The sequence below is a fragment of the Lynx rufus genome, unplaced genomic scaffold (assembly GCF_022079265.1).
Source record: "Lynx rufus isolate CCGP_SWC_20201006 ecotype Redwood Valley unplaced genomic scaffold, mLynRuf1.p SCAF_20, whole genome shotgun sequence".
In the NCBI taxonomy this organism is placed as follows: Eukaryota; Metazoa; Chordata; class Mammalia; order Carnivora; family Felidae; genus Lynx; species Lynx rufus.
The window spans coordinates 26,296,148-26,319,929 of NW_025814835.1; positions in this window are offsets into that span (position 1 = coordinate 26,296,148).

Consider the following 23,782-nt stretch of genomic DNA (forward strand, 5'->3'; position numbering starts at 1 on the left):
ACGTACGTAGCACAGTGCCTGTGGCACACGATAATTTCTGGTACTCACGATCTATCTTATGAGCTAGCTGGTGTGATATTCATTTTACAGATGAGGAGACAGAAGCTCAGAAGGCTGATTTGATGATAATAATAGAGACTAAATATGGAGGGTCCACTAGGGCCTGAAATGTTCATAAGCTACTTCTTCCAGAATTGGAACCACAGGATCTGTAGGTGCAGCATAACCCACGTGAGCCCAGGTGAGCAGAGGGTCTGGTGGGGGTCAGGGTGGGGGCAAGAGCCCGGCCTCTCACCTCCTGGAGAGGGCATGATGATTGGGCCTTCAGAGCTTCCAGACCAGTGTTCCCTCGGGGAGGAGGAGCTAAGCCCGAGAGCTGGAAAGCAGGAGAAGGTCTAGAAGATTCCAGGGAGGTGCCACTTCATCCTCACATCAGCTTTTAGTGAGTACTGAACAGGGAAGGGGCCCTGACAGGTGCAATTCCCCACTTTCACACTCTGCTTCCCACAACTGGGTCATTTGCTGCTGAGCCCCATGGGGCACCTTGTCTAGACTCTCTCCCTGCCATGGTCCAGACAAAGCCAGAACAATGAATCACAGAATAAATAGGTCTTGGACTCGATGTTCTTCCAAAAGTCAGAGTGATTCCATCCCAATTCTTACCGCCAAAATTATTCTTACACTCATGTACTTATATGGTCCTTCTGCCTGCTGTCTTCAGTTTCCCCTTCCCTCCTCCTCCTCTCTCTGCATGTTCCATCTCAACATGTGCACACACACACGTGCACACACACACACATGCACACAGGCACTGTCTTCTATCACAGTAATATTTAGACTTAGGGTTTTCATAGTGTATTTTATTTTTTCTTTATTATTTATCACTGCCTGAAATTTTCTATGTGTTTATTTGTTTAATATCTATCTTCTTGCACTATTATATAAGCTCCAAGAGGGATGTTTTATTCCTGATATAGCCCCAGTGTCTGGAACAATGCCTAACACAGGGTGGGTGCTAAAAAAATATTTGTTGCATGAGTGAATGAATGAATGAAGTAGGTGTGTGTATCAGGGTGGGAGTCACAGTTTCAGGGAGGAGTGGATGATGGGTGGAAAGTCAACAATATCTGTGCTTTCAAAGCACCTTTGACTTTTCAAATCATCCTGTGGATGGTAACCTTATGGGATGCTCACAACCACTCAGGAGGTACTCAGGACTGCAGTGTTGTTCCCACATGACAGATGAAGAAGATTCTAGAATCTGTTAGTGGAAAGCTGACTAATTTCCATGTTCTCCTAAAGTGGAGATGAAAAAGCAGAGCATATAGGTGGAAAGTGAAGGTGAAAACAAAAGCAGTTGACAAACGTACTGCCATTTTGATTTTGTTGGTCATTTTTGTCCTGATCCTTCTCCTGCAGGCAAACACCAACCCCCAAACTAACTTGCTCACAAACCGAAGGCAAGCCCTGTTGTCGCACATGGTTTTTTTGCACAAGACTTAAGAAGAGATCGTCTTCTGTCTGCGCTGTCATACAAGTCAAGGTGATGCGTTTTGCCTTCCAATAAACTCTCGGAATAATGACAACACCAGATTTCTATTTAATTTTTCATATTTGGGCAACTTTGGATGAGGTTTGTTGACTTGAGCTATTTTTAGAAACACTACGAAGAATGTTCTTTCCTTTCACCATCTTTGTTGTTGAACCAGCCTTCCTCCCTCCTCTACTTTCTTTGTTAAGGGTTAGTTTCAATCTCCACCTAAATATTTTTGGGAGCCTCAGCAGGGAGTGGTGTTCTGACAATGTGGGGCCAGAGCATTCAGTTCACTCTGGCTTCTGCAAACTGGATATGTGCCTGAGAACTTTCTAAAGAAAACACACAGATCGACATGCCGTGTTTCTTCTGGTTGACCATGTGCTGGTACTTGTGGGTACTTTAGGAACTGGGATATGGGAACCTTCCTTATTGCCCTTAGTGACTTCTCACATCCATCTCTTTGATCTAAGGCCTAGTCGTCTACCTGGAGAGCTGTGAGGATTATTGCAATGCTGTATTATTTCAATTCAATCCAATTCTTGTTTATTGGGCAAAATGTAAACGAAAACTCTAATTTGTCCAAGGAGTAAGTTAATTAGAACAATTAAATAACAAAACAATGTAGTCTATAGCCCTCTCACCCTCACTAATAATTATCAATGTTTAAAATGCTTATGTTAGGGGCTTGATAAATTTTTGTTGAATGAATGAAGTAATGTACTAAATGCCGGAAAGGGCAGTACCCCAGTTCAGGCCTTCTTAATGTGTCCCATTAGAAAAAAAAAAATATTTTCCTAATGGCGTTCCAATCTCTCACCCTCTCCTACCTCATCCATTCTTCACCTTACTGCTGCTGTAATCTTTATGAACAGAAAGTTTGCTTGTGTCATGTCCAAGTCTGAAACAAGCCTTAGAACAAGTGTAAAGTACTTTAGCCTTCTCCATGGCTCTTTAGTGCCATCAGGATAAAGTTTATTATGTCATTCAATTATTCACTGAACTGAAGGCCTCCCCAGGATGTTTTATTAACTGTACTTGAATATCTCTAGTGACAAGGATCTTGCTATGAACTTGTCACGTATTTAGGCAATTTTGTGGATGAAAGAAAGAGCCAAGACTGGACACTAGAACTCCTGTGTGTTAGGGTTCTACAGAGAAATGGAACCAATAAATAGGTAGATAGATAAGTAGATGGATGGATAGATAGATGATAGGTAGATAATTGATTGATAGATAGATAGAGTAGATGGATAGATAGATAGATAGACAGATGATAGATAGATACATAGATACATAGATAGGAGATTTATGAAAGGCACTAGTCATGCAGTAGGGAGGCCAAGAAGTCCTATGGTCTGCTTCCGTAAGCCAGAGAACCAGGAAAGTCAGTGGTATAATTCAGTCTAAGTCCAAAGGCCAAAAACCAGGAGCACCAATGTCTGAGGGCAGGAGGGGATGGATGTCTCAGCTTAAACAGAGAAAAAGAATTGACCCTTCCGCTGCCTTTTTTGTTCTATTCTGACCCTCAATGTATTGGATGATACTCATATGGAGGAGGGCCATCTGTTTTACTCAGTTCACCAATTCAAATGTAAATCCCTTCCGGAAACACCCTCACAGGCATACACAGAAATAATGTTTCACCAGCGATCTGGGCATCCCTTGGCCCAGTCAAGTGAATGCAAAATTTAACCACCACATCCTGGATCTCTTTCTAGTACTCTACCCATTCTTTCAGGCTGCTGCTCAGTTCTTTTCAGGAACACTGAGTTGCTAAGGAGAGAGCAAGAGGTTGGAAAAGCTCAGGAGGAGTAGAGGGAAGATTGGAACTCAGGTTCTGAGTGAAAACCCCCTGTAATCTCTGATTCAGCTGGTGCACAGTTTTCTTCAAGAAGGAGAAAGACAAGGGAAGGGAGGAGAAAGAAATTCTAGTGGTAACTCCATATAAATAATTCCTTTACTAATGATGTCTTAGCATGACATGGTCTTAGCACTCTTTTAGGAGACTGTTTTGGGTGGTACTTCTGAACTAGGCTGAGAGAGAAACCTCAAAGTCTGAAGTTCGCAGAATGGAATATTGCACCTTTTTCTCCTATGGTGATGGGGGTGGGGATCATCAAATGGACATTCAGTGGGGGTCCAATGGGCCCACACTCTGTGCTAGGTTAAATAAACATTTTCTCAGTGCATTTGCCTTACTTTTAACAGTAACCTTGTGATGTGGGGACAATGATTCCCTTTTCATAGATGGAAAAATTGAGACTCTAATCTGAGTACTTTCTTCACTTAAGCTTTCACACTAAGTGATTGGGGAATGAATAAGTCTTCCCCCAACCTCAGTGAAAGTTAAAGAGTTTTTCCTATTCAGAGCCTCTTCTGTATGGATTCCTGTAGAAAACAGACCTGTGTTCCCTTGACATTTGTTTTGGTATTCCTGGAGTCAATGTGGGGGTCTAGAGAACTGCTGGAGAATAAAAAAAAATAAAGAGTCAACCTCTTAGAGAGGGGCTGGCTTTCAGAGGTGTCCATTATAATGGTGTAAAAACGTGGTAGGCTGAAAGGAAATGCTTATTAACTGAAAAGTACTGGGGAACTATGGAAAGGAGGAGCAGAGCAGGAGGAGGAGGAGGAGGGAGGCTGCCATAGCCCCGAGGAGGAAGCCTCTTTTATTTCCCAGAGTGGGAGGATAGGGAAGGTCTTCAGGCACACCCTTCCATCATGGCCAGGGCTGGCTGGGGATACAGTCTTGGAGAAAATTGTTTCCTGGTGGCTGAAGAGAGCCAGGCCTTTGTTAGACTTGGAAGAAGGAGAAATCTGTTCTTGCCATGCCCACTTTTATTTATTCATTGGCTTGTTCATTTAACAAGTGTTACAGAACATCTATTATGTGATATGTACTTGTCTGCCCTCTTTAGCTCATGGTGTCTTGATGCTTTCTTTTATCATCCCAAAGCTGGTAGCACCCATTCTTTTCTGGCTCTCTGGACTCATACATTAGAAGTTGTCTGGTTATCTCTTGGTATAACAAGCTATCCTGAAACTTAGTGACTTAAAATAAATATTTATTGTTATCACTCCTAATTTTGTGATTTGACAGTGCTCAGCTGGGTCATTCTCATGTACAGTTTCTTATGAATTTGTAGTCAAATGGCAGCTGGGCTTGGAGTCATTTGAAGGCTTGAATGAGCTACCACCAAGATGGCTCACTTACATGGTTGGCAGTAGATGTTGTGGGCTGGGAGCTCACATGAGGCTGTTGACTATAGAGTCTACATGTGTGACCTTTGTTTGTGGCTTAGGCTTCTTACAGTCTAGTGGTGGCAGGCTCTCCAGGGGAAGCATCCCAAGAGCAAGAGTTAAAAGAATCCCAGGAAGAAGCTTCAATCTTCTTATGACTTAGCTCAGAAGTCCCAGAATATCAGTTCTGCTGTATTGGTGTCAAGGATCCCTAAAGAGAGCCCATTTTCAAGAGGAGGGGAACTAGACTCTGCCTCTTCATGTCAGGCACAGTATGATTGTACAGTGAGGGCAGAATTGTTTCAGGCCATCATTGAAGACTAACGAGCACAGTTTGCCTTTAGGCCCCAACGACTCATGTCCTTGCCCTATGCATACTACTCCCTCCGATGACTCCCAAAAGTTTGACCCCATTCAGCATTAGCTCCAGTTCTTATCTAAATCAAGTCCAGGTGTAAATGAAGTTCCTCAACTGTTATCAGAGCCTAACTGACCTGGAGAAAGGGAGATACCAAACTCCAGCCTGCCCTGGCCACCGTGTCTCACCTAAAGGGGGAGAAGAAATACTGAGAGATGCTTGTGAAGTTCATTGTCCATAGGCACAGACTCACTAAAAGACTGAAACCTAATTATAGGACTATAGAATGCTTCCTCGTCCCCCTCCTCACCACAATGTCACTATAGTCCTATTTACAAAAGTTTCTTTTACTTGGTACATGATACACATCTGGCTATTAAGAAAAAATTACAAGGCATATTAAAAGGCAAAAAACACAAGAGCAAATATCAGAAGAGATATTTGAAGAGACAGAGCAAATATCAGAACAACACATAGCAGAGATGTTGGAATTATCACACCAGGAATGCAAAATAGCTATGATGAATATACTGAGGTCTCTAATGGATGAAGTAGATAGCATGCAAGACCAGAAGAACGATGTAGGCAGAGAGATGGAAATACTTTGAAAGAACTAGAAGAAACACTAGAGATCAAAACCACTGTAATAGATGAGGCACCTGGCTGGCTCAGTCAGAAGAGCATTCGACTCTTGATCTCAGTGTTGTGAGTTTGAGCCCCATGCTGGGTGTAGAGATTACTTAAATAAATAAATACACTTTAAAATAACATTTTTTAAACGTTTATTTATTTTTGAGACAGAGCATGAACGGGAGAGGGTCAGAGAGAGAGGGAGACACAGAATCTGAAACAGGCTCCAGGCTCTGAGCAGTCAGCACAGAGCCCGACGCGGGGCTCGAACCCACATACCGCGAGATCGTGACCTGAGCCAAAGTCGGACGGTTAACCGACCAAGCCACCCAGGCGCCCCAATAAATACACTTTTTAAAAAAGTCCACACTGTAATATAAATCAATAATGTTTGATGGGAGGCCCCACATTTGGCATAGAGTTCACATACACAAAAGAATGCTTGATGGGCTTTTTAATAGACTGGGCATGACTGAGGAAAGAATCTTTGAGCATGAGGATATGTCTGTAGAATCTCCCCAAACTGAAAAGTAAAGAGAACAAAGACAAAAACAACAAAAACAAACAAAAACCCCCACACACCAACATCCAAGGACTGTGGGGCAGCTATAAAAGATGTAGCCTAAGTATAATGGAAATAACAGAAAGAGAAGAAAGAGAGAAAGGAACAGAAATATTTGAAACAATAACAATTGGGAAATTCCCCAGGTTAATGTCAGATACCAAACCAGGAAACCAGGAGACAACAAGCAGAGTGAATGCCATGAAACTACATCTAGGCATATCATTGTCAAACTACTAGGCATATCATTGTCAAACTACAGAAAGTCAAAGATAAAGAATAAATCCTGAGGGGCGCCTGGGTGGCTTAGTCGGTTGAGCGTCCGACTTTGGCTCAGGTCATGATCTCATGGTCTGTGAGTTTGAGCCCCACATTGGGCTCTGTGCTGACAGCTCAGAGCCTGGAGCCTGCTTCCAAGTCTGTCTCCATCTCTCTCTGCCCCCTCCCTGCTCATGCTCTGTCTCTCTCTCTGTCAAAAGTAAACATTAAAAAAAAATTTTTTTTAAAGAATAAACCCTGAAAGAAGTCAAAGGAAAAAAAAAACCACCTTAATGACAATTACATCTGACTTCTCAGAAACAAGGCAAGCGAGAAGAGAGTGGAATGAAATATCGAAAGTGGTAAGAGAGAAAACCCTGACCTACAATTATGTACCCTGCAAAATTGTCCCTCAAAAGTGAAGGAGAAACAGACTTCCACGTAAAAACAAAAGTTGAGGGGATTTGTTGTCAGTAGACCCTTCTTGCAAGAAATGATAAAAGAAGTTCTTTAGAGAGAAGGGAAGTGATATAGGGTAGAAACTTGCATCTGCAAAAGAAAGGAAGAGCAAAGAAGGAATAGTGAAGGTAAAATAAAAACTTTAATTTTTCTTATTCTTAAAAAAAAATTTTTTTAAGTTTATTTATTTTTGAGACAGAGAGAGACAGAGCATGAATGGGGGAGGGTCAGAGAGAGAGGGAGACACAGAATCGGAAGCAGGCTCCAGGCTCTGAGCCATCAGCCCAGAGCCCGACACGGGGCTCGAACTCATGGACCGCGAGATTGCGACCTGAGCTGAAGCCGGACGCTTAACCGACTGAGCCACCCAGGCGCCCCTAAGTTTTCTTATTCTTAATTGATCTAGCACAGAACGGTTTGCTCAAAATAATAACAGTAGTAATATATGTGATTATGTATGCTTTATATGTATTCTATATATAAATATATGCTTTTGTAAGCTTATTTGTAAGTGAAATGAATGACAGCAATGATACAAGGGATGGGGGGAGGAATTAGAATTATTTTGTTACAATAAGGTCCTCATGCTACATGTGAAGTGATATAATGTTATTTGAAAGTAGATTTGGATTAGTCATAAATGTATATTTCAAGCTCTAGGGCAATCACTAAAAAAAGTAAACACAAAAGTATAATTTATCTGCCAAGAAATGAAAGAAAATGGAATCATATAAATGCTCAATTCACATGTGAAAGAATGAATTTAGACACAGACCTTATACCTGTCACAAAAATCAACTCAAAATGATTCAGAGACTGGAATATAAAATGCAAAACTATACAATCTCTTGGTGCCTGGGTGGCTCAGTTGGTTAGGTGTCTGACTCTTGATCTCAGCTTGGGCTTTGGTCTCAGGGTTTTGACTTCGGGCCCTACGTTGGGACTCTACACTGGGCATGAAGCCTACTTAAAAAAAAACAAACAAACTATAAAATCTCTTGAGGAGAACAGAACACAGGAGAAAACCTGGATGACCTTGAGTTTGGCAATGATTTTTTTAGATACAACACCAAAGCACAATCCATTACAAAAAGAAGTGATACACTGGACTTCATTAATACAAAAAACTTCTGCTCTGCAAAAGACAGTGTCAAGAGAATGAGAACATAAGCCACAGACCTGGAGAAAATATTTGCAAAAGGCACATCTGATAAAGGACTGGGATCCAAAATGTACAAAGAACTCTTAAAACTCTGCAATAAAAACAACAACCCGATTTCAAGATGGGCCAAAGATCTGCACAGATACCTCACCAAAAAAGATACACAGATGGTAAATAAGCACATGAGAAGATGTTCCACATCATATGGCATCAGGGAATTGCAAATTAAAACGATGAGATACCACTACATACCGATTAGAATGGCCAAAGTCCAGAACGCTGATGACACCAAATGCTGGCAAGGATGTGCAGCAATGGAAACTCTCCTTTATTGCTGGTGAACATGAAAAATGACACAGTCACTTTTGGAAGACAGTTTGGCGGTTTCTTACAAAACTAAACACACCCCTACCATGTGATCCAGTGATCTTGCTTCTTGCTATTTACCCAAAGGAGTTGAAAACTCATGTCCACCAAAACCTGTACCATAGAAGCTTTATTCGTAATTGCCAAAACTTGGAAGCAGCCAAGATATCCTTCAGTAGGTGAATGGATAAGTAAGCTCTGGTACATCCACACAATGGGACGTTATTCAGTGCTAAAGAGAAGTGAGCTGTCAAGCCATGGAAAGACATGCAAAAATCTTAAATGCACATTCCTAAGTGAAAGAAGCCAATCTGAAAGGCTACAGACTGTATGGTGCCCACTATATGACATTCTGGAAAATGCAAAATTATAGATACTAAAACACTAAAAATCTCAGTGGTTGCCCAGAGTTGGAGGTAGGGGATGGATTGATGGAGGACAGAGGAATTTTAGGGCAGTGAAACTATTCTGTGTCGTACTGTAATAGTAAATACATGTGACAGTACTTCTGTTAAAACTCAGAGAATGTGGGGCACCTGGGTGGCTCAGTTGGTTAAGCATCTGACTTTGGCTCAGGTCATGAGCTCACAGTTCGTGGGTTTGAGCCCTGTGTAGGCTCTGTGCTGACAGCTTAGAGCCTTCAGCCTGCTTCGGATTCTGTGTCTCCCTCTCTCTCTGCCCCTTCCCCGCTCGTGCTGTCTCTCTCTCTCTCTCAAAAATAAATAAACGTTAAACAAGAAATTGGGGGAGGAGCCAAGATGGCGGAACAGCATGGAAGTTTTTCTTGTGTGTCACATCCATGAGATGCAGCCAGACCAACACTAAATGATCCTGCACACCTAGAAAACTGATCTGAGGATTAACACAACAATCTGCACAACCTGAACCACAGAACTCAGCAGGTACATGGCACAGAGAGGTGAACTGAGGGAGAGAGAAACAGGGAGGGCAGGGAGCTGTTTTTGCATCCAGAGAGAGGACGTAGATGGGGGTGGACTGCGGGGGGTGGAGAATACAGGAAAAGCATCCCCCCCCCCAAAAGCAGCTGGAGAGAAAGTAGAAAAGTGGAAACAGCCTCAGGGACTGAACTAAAGAGGGAGAAAGGAGAAAGGAGAGGGTTTAAATTCCATTAAGACTGTAAACAAGGGCAGCGCAGAGTCTGAAACTCCACAGCTGATACCTGGCGGTGCTCTGGTGGGAAGGGCGAATCCCCAGGAGCAGAGTAGAATCTGGGGGGCTTCAGGCCACATGAGAGAGGCGGTTCCCCTGCTGGGAGGACATCCGGTAGAGGCTGTGTGGCCCTCCCAAAGGCAAAGGTGCCAGCAGACCCCAGAGAACAACTACATTCGCTGGTGTTGGAACAAGGTCGCTAAGGGTGAGCCTGGTGCCAGATGTGTGTTGTGATTTTCCACAATCCCTGAAATGCTTCTACACAATCGCATGAACTTCTTCTAGGGTGGGCTGGCACCCAGCCACAGTTTCTGGGCATCGGCAGCAGCCCAGATCCGCAAACTTCCCTGGGCAAGACCCTCCAGCAGAGGAGCAGAATGGGTCAAAGCCGTGGTCCCTCAGAAGTGAGGGGTAGGGAAACACAGCTGCATGTGAGATAAAACTCAGGAAGGAGGTGCTGCCTGGGCTTGGTCATGGACAGTGTAAAAGCAGGGAGTGGATGGAAGCCGAAGGCAAAGGACAGGAGCACGATTGCTGATCGGGGAGAACAGAGTTCCGATACTGGAGACTGGATACCTGGGTGACGCCATTTTCACTGCTCCCACGCATGCACATACACACCTACAAGCACCCCAACAATACACCCCAGTAAGCAAAAGCAGCACCATCTAGTGGAGAACAGAGTCATTACACTAAGCCCTGTCCAAGTGAGCCAACCCTGCTCTTCAGGAATACAAGTCTCTCTGCCTGCTTAGTCTACGGACTATAAAGTGCTTCATAGTTTGACTTCTAGGGGAAAACGAAATAATTTCAATCGTATTTCAGTCTGTTTGCTGGTCCATCTATTTTATTCAATTTTCTTTTTTTTTCTCTTTCTCTTTTTCATTTCTTTTCTTTTTCTTGAATACAAAAGAGAAGAAAATTATTTTTATTTTAAATTTTTATTAAAAATATTTTTCTTTAATTTTTTTCTACTATATTTTTTACTTTTGTGTAAATTTTTTCAAATTCTATTTTACTTCCAGAATTTAATTTTATTCTATTTCAGTGTATTCATTTTTTCAAATTTTCCAATGATTGCCTTTTTTTTCTGCCCTTTTTTTCTCTAATCTATCAAGCCCCTTTCAATACCCAGACCAAAACACACCTAGGATCTAGCATCATTTATTTTATTTTCTTGTTTGTAGTTTTTAATTTTTCAATTTTAATTTTTAAAAAATTTAATTGTTTTTAATTTTTTTTACCTCATTAATTCCTTTTCTCCCTTCAAAATGATGAAACAAAGGAATTCACCCCAAAAGAAAAAGCAGGAAGAAACGACAGCCAGGAACTTAACTAACACAGATATGAGCAAGATGTCTGAACCAGAATTTAGAATCACGATAATAAGAATACTAGCTGGAGTCAAAAATAGATTAGAATCACTTTCTGTGGAGATAAAAGGAGTAAAAGCTAGTCAGAATGAAATGAAAAAATGCTGTAACTGAGCTGCAATCTCGAATGGATGTCACGGTGGAAGGATGGATGAGGCAGAGCAGATAATCAGCGATATAGATGACAAACTTCTGGAGAATAATGAAGCAGGAAAAAAGGGAGACGAAGGCAAAAGAGCATGATTTAAAAATTAGAGAAATCAGTGACTCATTAAAAAGGAACAACATCAGAATCACACGGGTCTCAGAAGATGAGGACAGAGAAAAAGGGGTAGAAGGGTTATATGAGCAAATCATAGCAGAAAACTTTCCTAACCTGGGGGAAGACACAGACATTAAAATCCAGGAAGCACAGAGGACTCCCATTAGATTCAACAAAAACCAACTATAAATAAGGCATATCATAATCAAATTCACAAAATACTCAGGCCAGGAAAGAATCATGAAAGCAGCAAGGGGAAAAAAAGTGCTTAATATATAGGGAAGACAGATCAGGTTTGCCGCAGACCTATCCACAGAAACTTGGCAGGCCAGAAAGGAGTGGCAGGATATATTCAATGTGCTAAATGAGAAAGATATGCAGCATGAATTCTTTATCCAGCAAGGCTGTCATTCAAAATAGAAGGAGAGATAAAAACTTTCCCAAACAAAAATTAAAGGAGTTTGTGACCACTAAGCCAGGCCTGCAAGAAATTTTAAGGGGGACTCTCTGAGGGGAGAAAAGACTAAATAAATAGATAAATAGATGATAGATACATAGATAGATAGATAGATAAATATAAATACCAAAAGCAACAAAAACTAGAAAGGACCAGAGAACACCACCAGAAGCTCCAACTCTACAAACAACATAATGGCAACAAATTTATATTTTTCAGTACTCACTCAACGTCAGTGGACTGAATGCTCCAATCAAAAGACACAGGGTAAGAGAATGGAGAAGAAAACAAGACCCATCTATATGCTGTTTACAAGAGACCCACTTTAGACCTAAAGACACCTTCAGATTGAAAGTAAAGGGATGGAGAACCATCTATCATGCTAATGGTCAGCAAAAGAAAGCCAAAGTAGCCATACTTATACCAGACAGTCTAGACTTTAAGATAAAGACTGTAACAAGAGATGAAAAAGGGCATTATATCATAATTAAGGGGTCTATCCACCATGAAGACCTGACAATTGTAAACATTTATGCTCCAAACGTGGAGGAACCCAAATATATAAATCAATTAATCACAAACATAAAGAACCTCATTGATAATAATACCATAATAGTAGGAAACTTAAACACCCCACTTACAACAATGGACAGATCATCTAACCAGAAAACCAACAAGGAAACAATGGCTTTGAATGACACACTGGACCAGATGGCCTTAACAGATATATTCAGAACATTTCATCCTAAAGCAGCAGAATATATATTCTTCTCCAGTGCACATGGAACGTTCTCCAGAATAGACCACATGATAGGACACAAGTCAGCCCTCAACAAGTACAAAACGATCGAGATCATACTGTGCATATTTTCAGACCACAATGCTATGAAACTTGAAATCAACCACAAGAAAAAATTTGGAAAGATAACAAATACTTGGAGGCTAAAGAACATCCTACTAAAGAATGAACGGGTTAACCATGAAGTTAAAGAAGAAATTAAAAAGTACAGGGAAGCCAATGAAAATGTTAACACCACAGCCCACAACCTCTGGGAGGCAGCAAAGGCAGTCATAAGAGGAAAGTAGATAGCAATTCAGGCCTTCCTAAAGAAGGAAGAAAGGTCTCAGATACACAACCTAACCTTACACCTTAAAGAGCTGGAAAAAGAACAGCAAATAAAACCCCAAACCAGCAGAAGACAGGAAATAATAAAGATTAGAGCAGAAATCAATGCTATTGAAACCAAAAAACCCCCCAGTAGAACAGATCAATGAAACCAGAGCTGGTTCTTTGAAAGAATTAACAAAATTGATAAACCACTAGACAGTTTGATCAAAAATAAAAAGGAAAGGACCCAAATAAATAAAATCAAGAATGAAAGAGGAGAGATCACAACCGATACAGCAGAAATAAAAACAATAATAAGAGAATATTATGAGCAATTATATGCCAATAAAATGGGCAATGTGGAAGAAATGGACAAATTCCTAGAAACGTATACACTACCAACACTGAAACAGGAAAAAATAGAAAATTTGAACAGACCCATAACCAGTAAATAAATTGAATTAGTAATCAAAAATCAACCAAAAAACAAGAGTCCAGGGCCAGATGGCTTTCCAGGGGAATTCTACCAAACATTTAAGGAAGAGTTAACACCTATTCTCTTTGAAGCTGTTCCAAAAAATAGAAATGGAAGGAAAACTTCCAAACTCTTTCTATGAAGCCAGCATTACCTTGATTCCGAAACCAGAAAAGACCCCACTAAAAAGGAGAATTATAGACCAATTTCCCTGATGAACATGGATGCAAAAATCCTCAAGAAGATATTAGCCAACTGGATCCAACAATACGTTAAAAAAATTATTCACCACAACCAAGTGGGATTAATACCTTGTATGCAGGGCTGGTTCAACATCCACAAAACAATCAATGTGATTCATCACATCAATAAAAGAAAGGACAAGAACCACGTGATCCTCTCGATAGTTGCAGAGAAAGCATTTGACAAAATACAACATCCTTTTTTGATAAACATTCAAAAAAGTAGGGATGGAAGGATTATACCTCGAGATCATAAAAGCCATATATGAAAGACCCAGTGCTAATGTCATCCTCAATTCCTCAATGCAGAAAAACTGAGAGCTTTCCCCCTAAGGTCAGGAACAAGACAGGGATGTCCGCTCTAGCCACTGTTATTCAACACAATGTTGGAAGTCTTAGCCTCAGCAATCAGAAAACACAAAGAAATAAAAGGCATCCAAATTGGCCAGGAGGAGGTGAAACTCTCCATCTTCACAGATGACATGATACTCTATATGGAAAACCCAAAGATTCCACCAAAAAACTGCTAGAACTGATTCATGAATTCAGCAAAGTGGCAGGATATAAAATCAATGCACAGAAATTGGTTGCATTCCTATACACCAATAATGAAGCAACAGAAAGAGAAATCAAGGAATCGATCCCATTTACAATTGCACCAAAACCCACAAAATACCTAGGAATAAATCTAACCCAAAGAGGTGAAAAATCTATACACTGAGAACTATAGAAAGCTTATAAAAGAAATTGAAGAAGACACAAAAAAATGGAAAAAGATTCCATGCTCCTGGCCTGGAAGAACAAATGTTGTTAAAATGTCAACACTCCCCAAAGCAATCTACATATTCAATGAAATCCTTATCAAAATAAGACGAGCATTCTTCACAGTGCTAGAACAAACAATCCTAAAATTTGTATAGAACCAGAAAAGACCCCGAATAGCCAAAGCAATCTTGAAAAAGAAAACCAAAGCAGGAGGCATCACAATCCCGGACTTCAAGCTGTATGACAAAGCTGTAATCATCAAGACCCTATGGTACTGGCACAAGAGCAGACGCTCAGATCAATGGAACAGAATAGAGAACCCAGAAATGGACCCACAAACTTATGGCCAACTCATCTTTGACAAAGCAGGAAAGAATATCCAATGGAATAAAGACAGTCTCGTCAGCAAGTGGTGCTGGGAAAACTGGACAGCGACATGCAGAAGAATGAACCTGGACCACTTTCTTACACCATGCACAAAAATAAACTCAAAATGGATGAAAGACCCAAATGTAAGACAGGAAGCCATCAAAATCCTCGAGGAGAAAGCAGGCAAAAACCTCTTTGATCTTGGCCGCAGCAACTTCTCACTCAACACGTCTCCAGAGGCAAAAATGGGAAACAAAAGCAAAAATAAACTATTGGGACCTCATCAAAATAAAAAGCTTCTGCACAGTGAAGGAAACAATCAGCAAAACTAAAAGGCAACCAACGTAATGGAAGAAGATATTTGCAAATAACATATCAGATAAAGGGTTAGTATCCAAAACCTTTAGAGAACTTATCAAACTCAACACCCAAAAACAAATAATCCAGTGAAGAAATGGGCAAAAGACATGAATAGACAGTTATCCACAGAAGACATCCAGATGGCAATCAACACATGGAAAAATGCTCAACATCACTCATCATCAGGGAAATACAAATCAAAACCACAATGAGATATCACCTCACCTGTCAGAATGGCTGACATTAACAACTCAGGCAACGACAGATGTTGGCGAGGATGTGGAGAGAGGATCTCTTTTGCACTGCTGGTAGGAATGCAAACTGGTGCAGCCACTCTGGAAAATGGTATGGAGATTCCTCAAAAAATTAAAAATAGAACTACCCTACGACCCAGCAATTGCACTACTAGGCATTTATCCAAGGGATACGGGTATGCTGTTTCAAAGGGACACATGCACCCCGATGTTTATAGCAGCACTATCAACAATAGCCAAAGTATGGAAAGAGTCCAAATGTTCATTGATGGATGAATGGATAAAGAAGTGGTATATATATACAATGGAGTATTAGTCGGCCATCAAAAAGAATGAAATCTTGCCATTTGCAACTACGTGGATGGAACTAGAGGGTATCATGCTAAGCGAAATTAGTCAGAGAAAGACAAATATCATATGACTTCACTCATAGGAGGACTTTAAGACACAGAACAGATGAACACGAGGGAAGGGAAGCAAAGATAATATAAAAACAGCGAGGGGGGACAAAAACATAAGAGACTCTTAAATATGGAGAACAAACAGAGGGTTGCTGGAGGGGTTGTGGGAGGGGGGATGGGCTAAATGGTGAAGGGGCACTGAGGAATCTACCCCTGAGATCATTGTTACACTATATGCTAACTAAATTAGATGTAAATTTTTAAAAAATGTCACCGAACACCAAAATAAATAAATAAATAAATTAATTAATTAATTAAATTAAAAAATAAAAAAAAATAACCCTCATAGAATGTACCTAGAGTGAACCCTCATATAAACTGTGGACTTTGGTGCTAGTGATGTGTCAGTGTGGGTTCATCATTATAACAAAGGTCCCACTCTGGTGAGGGTGTTGATGGTGGGGAAGGCTGTGCACGTTGGGGGCGGGGGTACACGGGAACTCTCTCAACCTTCCACTCAATTTTCCTGTGAACCTAACACTGCTCTAAAAAATAAAGTCTTCACAAAGAGAGATTAAGAGAGAGAAAGAAAGAAAATTGTTTTGAAGTGTCTTTTCAGTTCACTTTTCTCTTTTCTTCTTCTGCGAGACCTTGTCAAAAGCTGGCACTTGCAACCCACAACCAGGAAAACTCCTTCGTCAAACCCAGCAGTTCACTTACTACATTTTCTGTGTAGTGTCACTAAAGTTCCCAGTGTTGTCACCTTCCTGCCACTGCACGTGAGGCCGAAGAGCCTCTTCTGCACTTGTTGGGATGAGCAGCGGGTGTTGTACGGAAGCCAATTTGACAATAAATTATATTTTAAAAAAAGAAGAAGAGCCTCTTCTCTGTGCTCTGCCTCCCTGTCCATCAAGCCTTCACCAACGGTTTTCTCCAAGCCTTTCTGGCTTCTGCCTCTTCCCTTGTCCCAAAGCCAATGCCAATTTAAATAAAATTTATCGATTGATTTATATTTATATCAATTTATACATATAGCTTATATATATTTCTATATTTAATTAAATGTATTTATTGATTATTCCCTGATTTATTTATTGAGAGAGAGAGAGAGAGAATGAGTGGCAGAGAGAGAGGGGGAATCCCAAGGAGGCTCTGCACTGTCAGCACAGAGCCTGATGTAGAGCTCGATCCCACAAACCGTGAGATCATGACCTGAGCCAAAACCAAGAGTCAGATGCTTAACCAGCTGTGCCACCCCCGCACCCCAGCCAATGCCAATTTTAGGTTAAGTTTTAGATTTAAAAAAGAGCACAGCAGCACCCCACTTCCACGCACCAATGTCTACGTATTTAACTGTTGCAGCATAAGAAACCACTTCCGAAACGTGGTAACTGAAGCGACTTATTCTGTCTCCTGACTTCCCTGGCCGACCGGCTCAACTGGATCCTTCTCACTTGGGATTTCTCCTGTGGTTACATTCCAATGGTGCCTGGGGCTGAAGGCTTAACAGGGCTGGGTGTTCAAGATGACCGACTCACATGGCTGCCAGTTGGCTTTGAGCTTGGCTGGGGCTGGTGAGTAGAGTACCCACATGGCTGCTTCTGGCTTGGGCTTCTCGGGCATGACAGCTGCTTTCTGAGAGGGAAGGTTCCAAAAGTGAGTGTCCCAGGAGACCCAGGCTTGTTAGAACCTAGCCTTGGCTGTCCCAGAATATCATTCTCACCTCACTCTATTGGCCAACCTGGTTCCCAACATCACCCAGATTTAAGCTCAGGAAAGGTAGACTCCAACTTTTGATCTGAGATATAACATGTATGTATCAGAGGGGTGGAATTATTTGGGACCATCTTTGGAGATTCACTAGTACAGATTTTTTTTTCTTCTTTTATCCCCACTCCCCCAGTAAAGCTCTGAAAGAGCAGACCTAGGCCGGCTGACTAGTGACTATGTCCCCGACATGGCCGCAGAAAGAAGTTCCTGCTCAAACCTCAGAACACACCTCCTCCCCTTAAGTAACTTACCGATTGATGCATTCTTCCGAAGTCTGAGGTGGGAGGAAGGGGAGTGTGAGAGGCGTGGAAAGTGTGAGTAGAAGAGGGAGGGCTTCTCTCAGGTAGGGGCCAGAGGCAGGAGCCCTCAACCCTATCCAGGCTTAGAATGACCTGGGAGCATTTTACCCCTCCCCGAACCAATCAATCAGAGTCTCTGGGGATGGTGTTTGGTGGTAGGTATTTATATAGCACAGCAAGGCTGACAGCCAATGGTTCATAGGTGACCAGTGAGAAACGTTCTGTATACACTGAGGCCAAACATGTTAGAGATCCTCAGACACAGTGGTTCTTCAACTTCAGGTGCATCAGAATCTCCTGGAAGACGTTCAAACACAGATTGCTGAGCCCCACCCCGGGAGTTTCTGATTCAGTAGGTCTGTGACCACCAGGCCCAACATTTGCATTTTTAACAAGTTCCAGGTGACGCTGATAATTGCTGATCTGGGACCACACTTTGGCAGCCAATCGGCTGAGGCCACGACCCTTCCCCAGCCAATCAGCTAAGGCCATGATCCCTATAAAACCTTTTGTGCTTTTGAACCTCACTCTCTGTCTCCGGTATCTCACCGCTGCGTCCGTGCAGGTAGGAGATTGAGCTCCAGCTAGCTCGAATAAAGGCTCTTTGCTTTTGCATCGGACTCCGCTCCCTGGTGGTCTTTGGGGACCACGAATTCTGGGCATAACAGCTCCAGTTTTCCCCAAGTCCCGGTTCTGTGCAAATTACACTAAGGTGTTAATGACCGATGACTAGATTAATGTGCCCTGCTGGTGCATCAGCCAAGATGGACTAGATTATACTATCACTACAAACCACACCAAAATTTTGGGGGGCTAACCCCTTAAAGGTATTTCTCACTCATCCACGTGTCCATGGAGGTCGACATCTTTACCCTGGGGACCCAGGTAGCTAGACCTGACCCCGTCTGGAGCACTGGGGGGGGAAGGAGAGATGTCCAGGACTGTGCACCGGGCTGGCCAGACTTCCCTCTGGAATAGACATACACCACGCCCACTCACATTTCATTGTCCACAGTGAGTCACGTGGAGTCACAACTCCATGGGAACAGGGTGTATCATCCTATCACAGGCCTGGGTAGAACTATATAGAAAATGGCACTAAGACTCCCATGGGCAGTATTTTAACAGAGGCCAATGCCTTTGACCAAATAAATTCATCTCCAAAGGGGGAATTTCAGGCAGCTGTTAATAGTTGGGGAAGGGGAGCAGTTTTGAGGCTCTCTGTAGGCTGCCTCAGATCCTACCTTCCAGCAACCTCTGCTGCCCCCACCAAGAACCCACTCCCTCAAAGGCAATGCTCCCTCATTCTCCTGAGTTGGGGTGGGCAAATGTTCCTGTTTGCATGCAAGATGACAGGCTGTGTCACCCCTCTGTTTTCTTTGAAGCAATTCATGCAATGGCTCAGAGCAGCTCAGCCCTGCCTAAGTGAAGGGTGGCCGTCTAGTCCCTGGTGGTGCCCACAGGCCTGTGTCAGGGACCCATGTGGGGCTAAGGACACGGGACCCTCCCTGCGAGCTAGTATTCTCTTCCTCTCAGGGAGGGGGCCAAGTCTTCTGTTTTGTCCTGATTCAGATAGACCTGGATTTGAAATCAGCTTCTGCCACGGTTTAGCTGTGTAACGCTGGCTTCTTAATTTTTCTGAGCCTGGTTTCCCCACCTATAAAATAGGAATGGCAATGCCTACCTTACAGGGTTGTCACGAGGATGGAATGATCCAATGACCACACCACTTATTAGCTGTGTTACCTTGGGTAAGTTACTTAACCTCTCTGTACTACTTTTTTAAAAAAATTTTTAATGTTTATTTTTAAGAGAGAGAGAGAGAGAGAGAGACAGAGTGCTAGTGGGGGAGGGGCAGAGAGCGAGGAAGACACAGAATCGGAAGCAGGCTTCAGGCTCAGCTGTCCGCAGAGCCTGATGTGGAGCTCGAACTCATGAACTGTGAGATCATGACCTAAGCGGATGTCACGCCCAACCAACTGAGCCACCCAGGCACCCCATGTACTATTTAAACAAATTTTGTTTTCATGTGTACTTATTTTTGAGAGAGAGAGAGTGTGTGAGAGCAGAGGAGGGGCAGAGAGAGAGAGGGACATCAGGGACCTGAGTCAGGACAAAACAGAATCCACAGCAGGCGCCAGGGTCCAAGCTGTCAGCACAGAGCCCGACGCGGGGCTCGAACTCACGAACCGCGAGAGTGTGACCTGAGTCGAACTCAGACGGTTGACCGACTGAGCCACCCAGGCGCCCTGGCCTCTCTGTACTTCTGTACTTATCTCCTGGGTTGCGGTGAGGCTGAGTGAGTGAATGTTTGTACAGCTCACACAGCAGAGCTCTGGAGATACCGAGTATTTACCCACGTGCTGGCTAGTATTAATACTGGGGCATGTGAACCGGCTGGCATGGGAAGGCGTCCAGGGCACGTGAATCCTCTCTTCTCCTTGCTGTCCTGCCCACAGCTTTGGCTAAAGGAGCCTGGTTTCTCTGAGAACCTTGGAATTGCAGGCAGCCCGCTTGTCTAGTTGTGAATAGTTTGCAGCGGTCTTGTTTCACGGTCAGGCACCAGAAAAATAAAGTGACGGAGACACCTGGTGGGACCTGATGGCATATGCTCAAGCAGGTCAGAGAGGCCGTGGCTGACCGCGGGTGGCGACCAGATGGGCGGTACAGCCGTGGCCCCTGCCCCACGCCCAGGACTGCAGGGCGCAGGGCCTACACCGTGGGGAGCCCTGCTCGTCTGCCCTGCGCTGGCCTGGCCACCGAGGCTCAGCCCCTGGGAACACCAGTCCCGGCAGTCTGCCATGGCATTTGCTCCCACTGTTGGTCCTGGCGTCAGGTGGCAGTGAGGGACGCCAGGAGGAAAGACCTTTGAGGAGCTGGCAGAGGACAGATGGGCTTAGCACTTTTTTTCACTGTATCATCTTCAGCGGGTCATGTAGCATCCCTGAGCTCCAGGTTCCTTCCTGGTTTGCAACATGGAGTTAGCAACACTCACAGGGTCACTCTAAGGATGGTTTCCAATGATGGCTGTAGAAAGTTGAGCACCGTGTTGACCACAGAAAGCACCAAGAAACGATAGTGTTGTGATTGCTGTCATTTTACGGTTAGACGAGTGTACAGGAGGGAATTCAGGAAGAACTCTAAGCAACAGTGGGGCAGGAGGAAGCCACCATAACTTTGAGCAGCCCAGAGAAGCTCTTCGGAGAGCCACAGTGGTCAGGGAGGCTTCACGGAGGAGACAGAATCCCTTAGGAGCCTTGAGTGGTAGGAACAAGACCGTACTCCAACCGGCTGAAGCAGTTCTGAGGCTTTATTGGCTCAAATAACTCAGAAAGATCCAGTCGCTTGATGATTTCACCAAGGACCAGTCTCTTTTTGTAAAAAATGATGGTGATATAAAACATACTAAAAGATTGAGAAAACAACATTCATCTTCGGAAATAAAAGAACAAATATAGTTGAAGCTTCCTGGCCCTTTCCAACTGCATTTCCCTTCACACCCTACCCCGCAAAGGGAATGACTATCCTAAATTTGGTGTTTATCCTTCCCATGCATGCATTTACATGATTACTATATACGTATGTATTCCTAAACAACATATGGTAGAATCGCATAGTTTAAAACTTTGTATAAATATATCATAGAGTGTGTATCCTTCTGAAACTTGTGTTTTTTTCTCCTACGTGACGTTAGCTTTTTGAGATGTTCTTGCCGGTATGCGTAGACCTAGCTTACTTTCACTGCTGCATAATATTTCATCGTATGACTATACTCCAGTGTGTCTGTCCATTCTCCTCTTTCCAATTTCTTGTTGTTATAGACAAAATATGCATATTTGAGATCTAGACATAAACAAATGGCTTGTCTTCTTTGTTTTAGTTTGGTGTCTTTTTTAAAAATTTTTTTTTTATTATTTAAAAAAAATTTTTTTTTCAACGTTTTTTATTTATTTTTGAGACAGAGAGAGACAGAGCATGAACGGGGGAGGGGCAGAGAGAGAGGGAGACACAGAATCGGAAACAGGCTCCAGGCTCCGAGCCATCAGCCCAGAGCCTGACGCGGGGCTCGAACTCGACCGCGAGATCGTGACCTGGCTGAAGTCGGACGCTTAACCGACTGCGCCACCCAGGCGCCCCTAGTTTGGTGTCTTTTTACACACAGGCATTAAACAAATTTTTTTCAGGGGCACCTGGGTGGCTCAGTCAGTTCAGTGTCTGACTTTGGCTCAGGTCCTGATCTCAAGGTTCGTGAGTTCAAGCCCCATGTGGGGCTCTCTGTTGTCAGCACAGAGCCTGCTTCAGATCCTCTGTCTCCTCCTCTCTCTGCCTCTCTCCCCTGCTTGCTCTTTCTCTCTCTCAAAACAAATCAACTGGAAAAACATTTTTTTAGGTGGTAGGATGGACACATATTTTTGTTTATGATTTATGCTTTCAAATGTTTGACCTTCTCCAAATTCATAAAGGTCTTCTATATTTTATTCAAACAGTTAAAAGATGTAGGTGTTTAATTCAACCAGAATACATTTCATGAATGGTGTGAGGTTGGAATTCACTTTTTTTTTTTTTTAATAAGGAATAAACCCAGCACCCGATATAGGCTGGGCCATACTTCTTACTAGTTTACAGCGCCACCTAGGTTGAAAAACAGGTTCTGTGCGTGTCAGGATCTTTTCTGGGCCTTCTATTCTTTCCCATTGATTTTTTGTTTTCTGTTATTGCATCAATATCGCAAGTGTTTTAATTACTTTATACTGTATTTTGATAGTTTCTAGATCATCTCTCATTCATCTTCAAAACCGTCCCTGTTATTATTGCCTCGTTGCCTTTTTAATGAATTCCTTAGGAAATTCAGTTTGTCGAGTTCCATGAAACACTGTATTGAAATTTGAAGGGAATGACATTGAATTTATCGAACAGACATTCTGAGATATTCTTTCAAGTTTATTTATTTTTGAGACAGAGAGAGAGAGAGCATGCGAGCAAGGGAGGGGCAGAGAGAGGGTGAGAGAGAGAATCCCAAGGAGGCTTCGAGGTGTCAGCCCCAAGCCAAACACGGGGCTTGATCTCGAGAACTGTGAGATCATGACCCAAGAGTCAGACGTTTAGCCGACTGAGCCACCCAGGTGCCTGTCTGTGATTTCATTATTGTATAATAAATCATCACTTTGAAATAGCAAAGCTTTCTTGGCATCTACACAGAAACACAAAAAGGATGTAGACTTTGTTGTTGTGTTTTGCCATATGTTTACATTTCTCTAAATTTTTATTTTATTTTTTTATTTTTAAATTTTTTTTTTTCAACGTTTATTTATTTTTGGGACAGAGAGAGACAGAGCATGAACAGGGGAGGGGCAGAGAGAGAGGGAGACACAGAATCGGAAACAGGCTCCAGGCTCTGAGCCATCAGCCCAGAGCCCGACGCGGGGCTCGAACTCACGGACCGTGAGATCGTGACCTGGCTGAAGTCGGACGCTTAACCGACTGCGCCACCCAGGCGCCCCTCTAAATTTTTAAATGTTATGTGACACAGCTTTTATCTTATAATTTAATTGTATATTTTCTTCTAAAATGAAAGACAACGTGCTTACAATACACGTTCGGATATTTGAGAATGGGCTACTGGCTTAAAAAGAGAGATTCGAAGACTTCCCTTTTTTAGCCACAACTGTACTGCCTACCTCGAAACAAGCTTAAAAAGATGAGACTGTGACATCAAAGAACCCTGACTCACGGAAGAGGAATATACCCCCCCCCCAAAATTAGGGGAGGTTGTAAACAAAAAACGAAAATAGGAAAACTATCTTTCCTTCACTTTTATAGATATTTGTGATGTACTATGTGTCACGCGACCGAACATTTTTGAACACTATTCTGGCATCGGGTAACTTACGGCACGATCTTCTGTTAG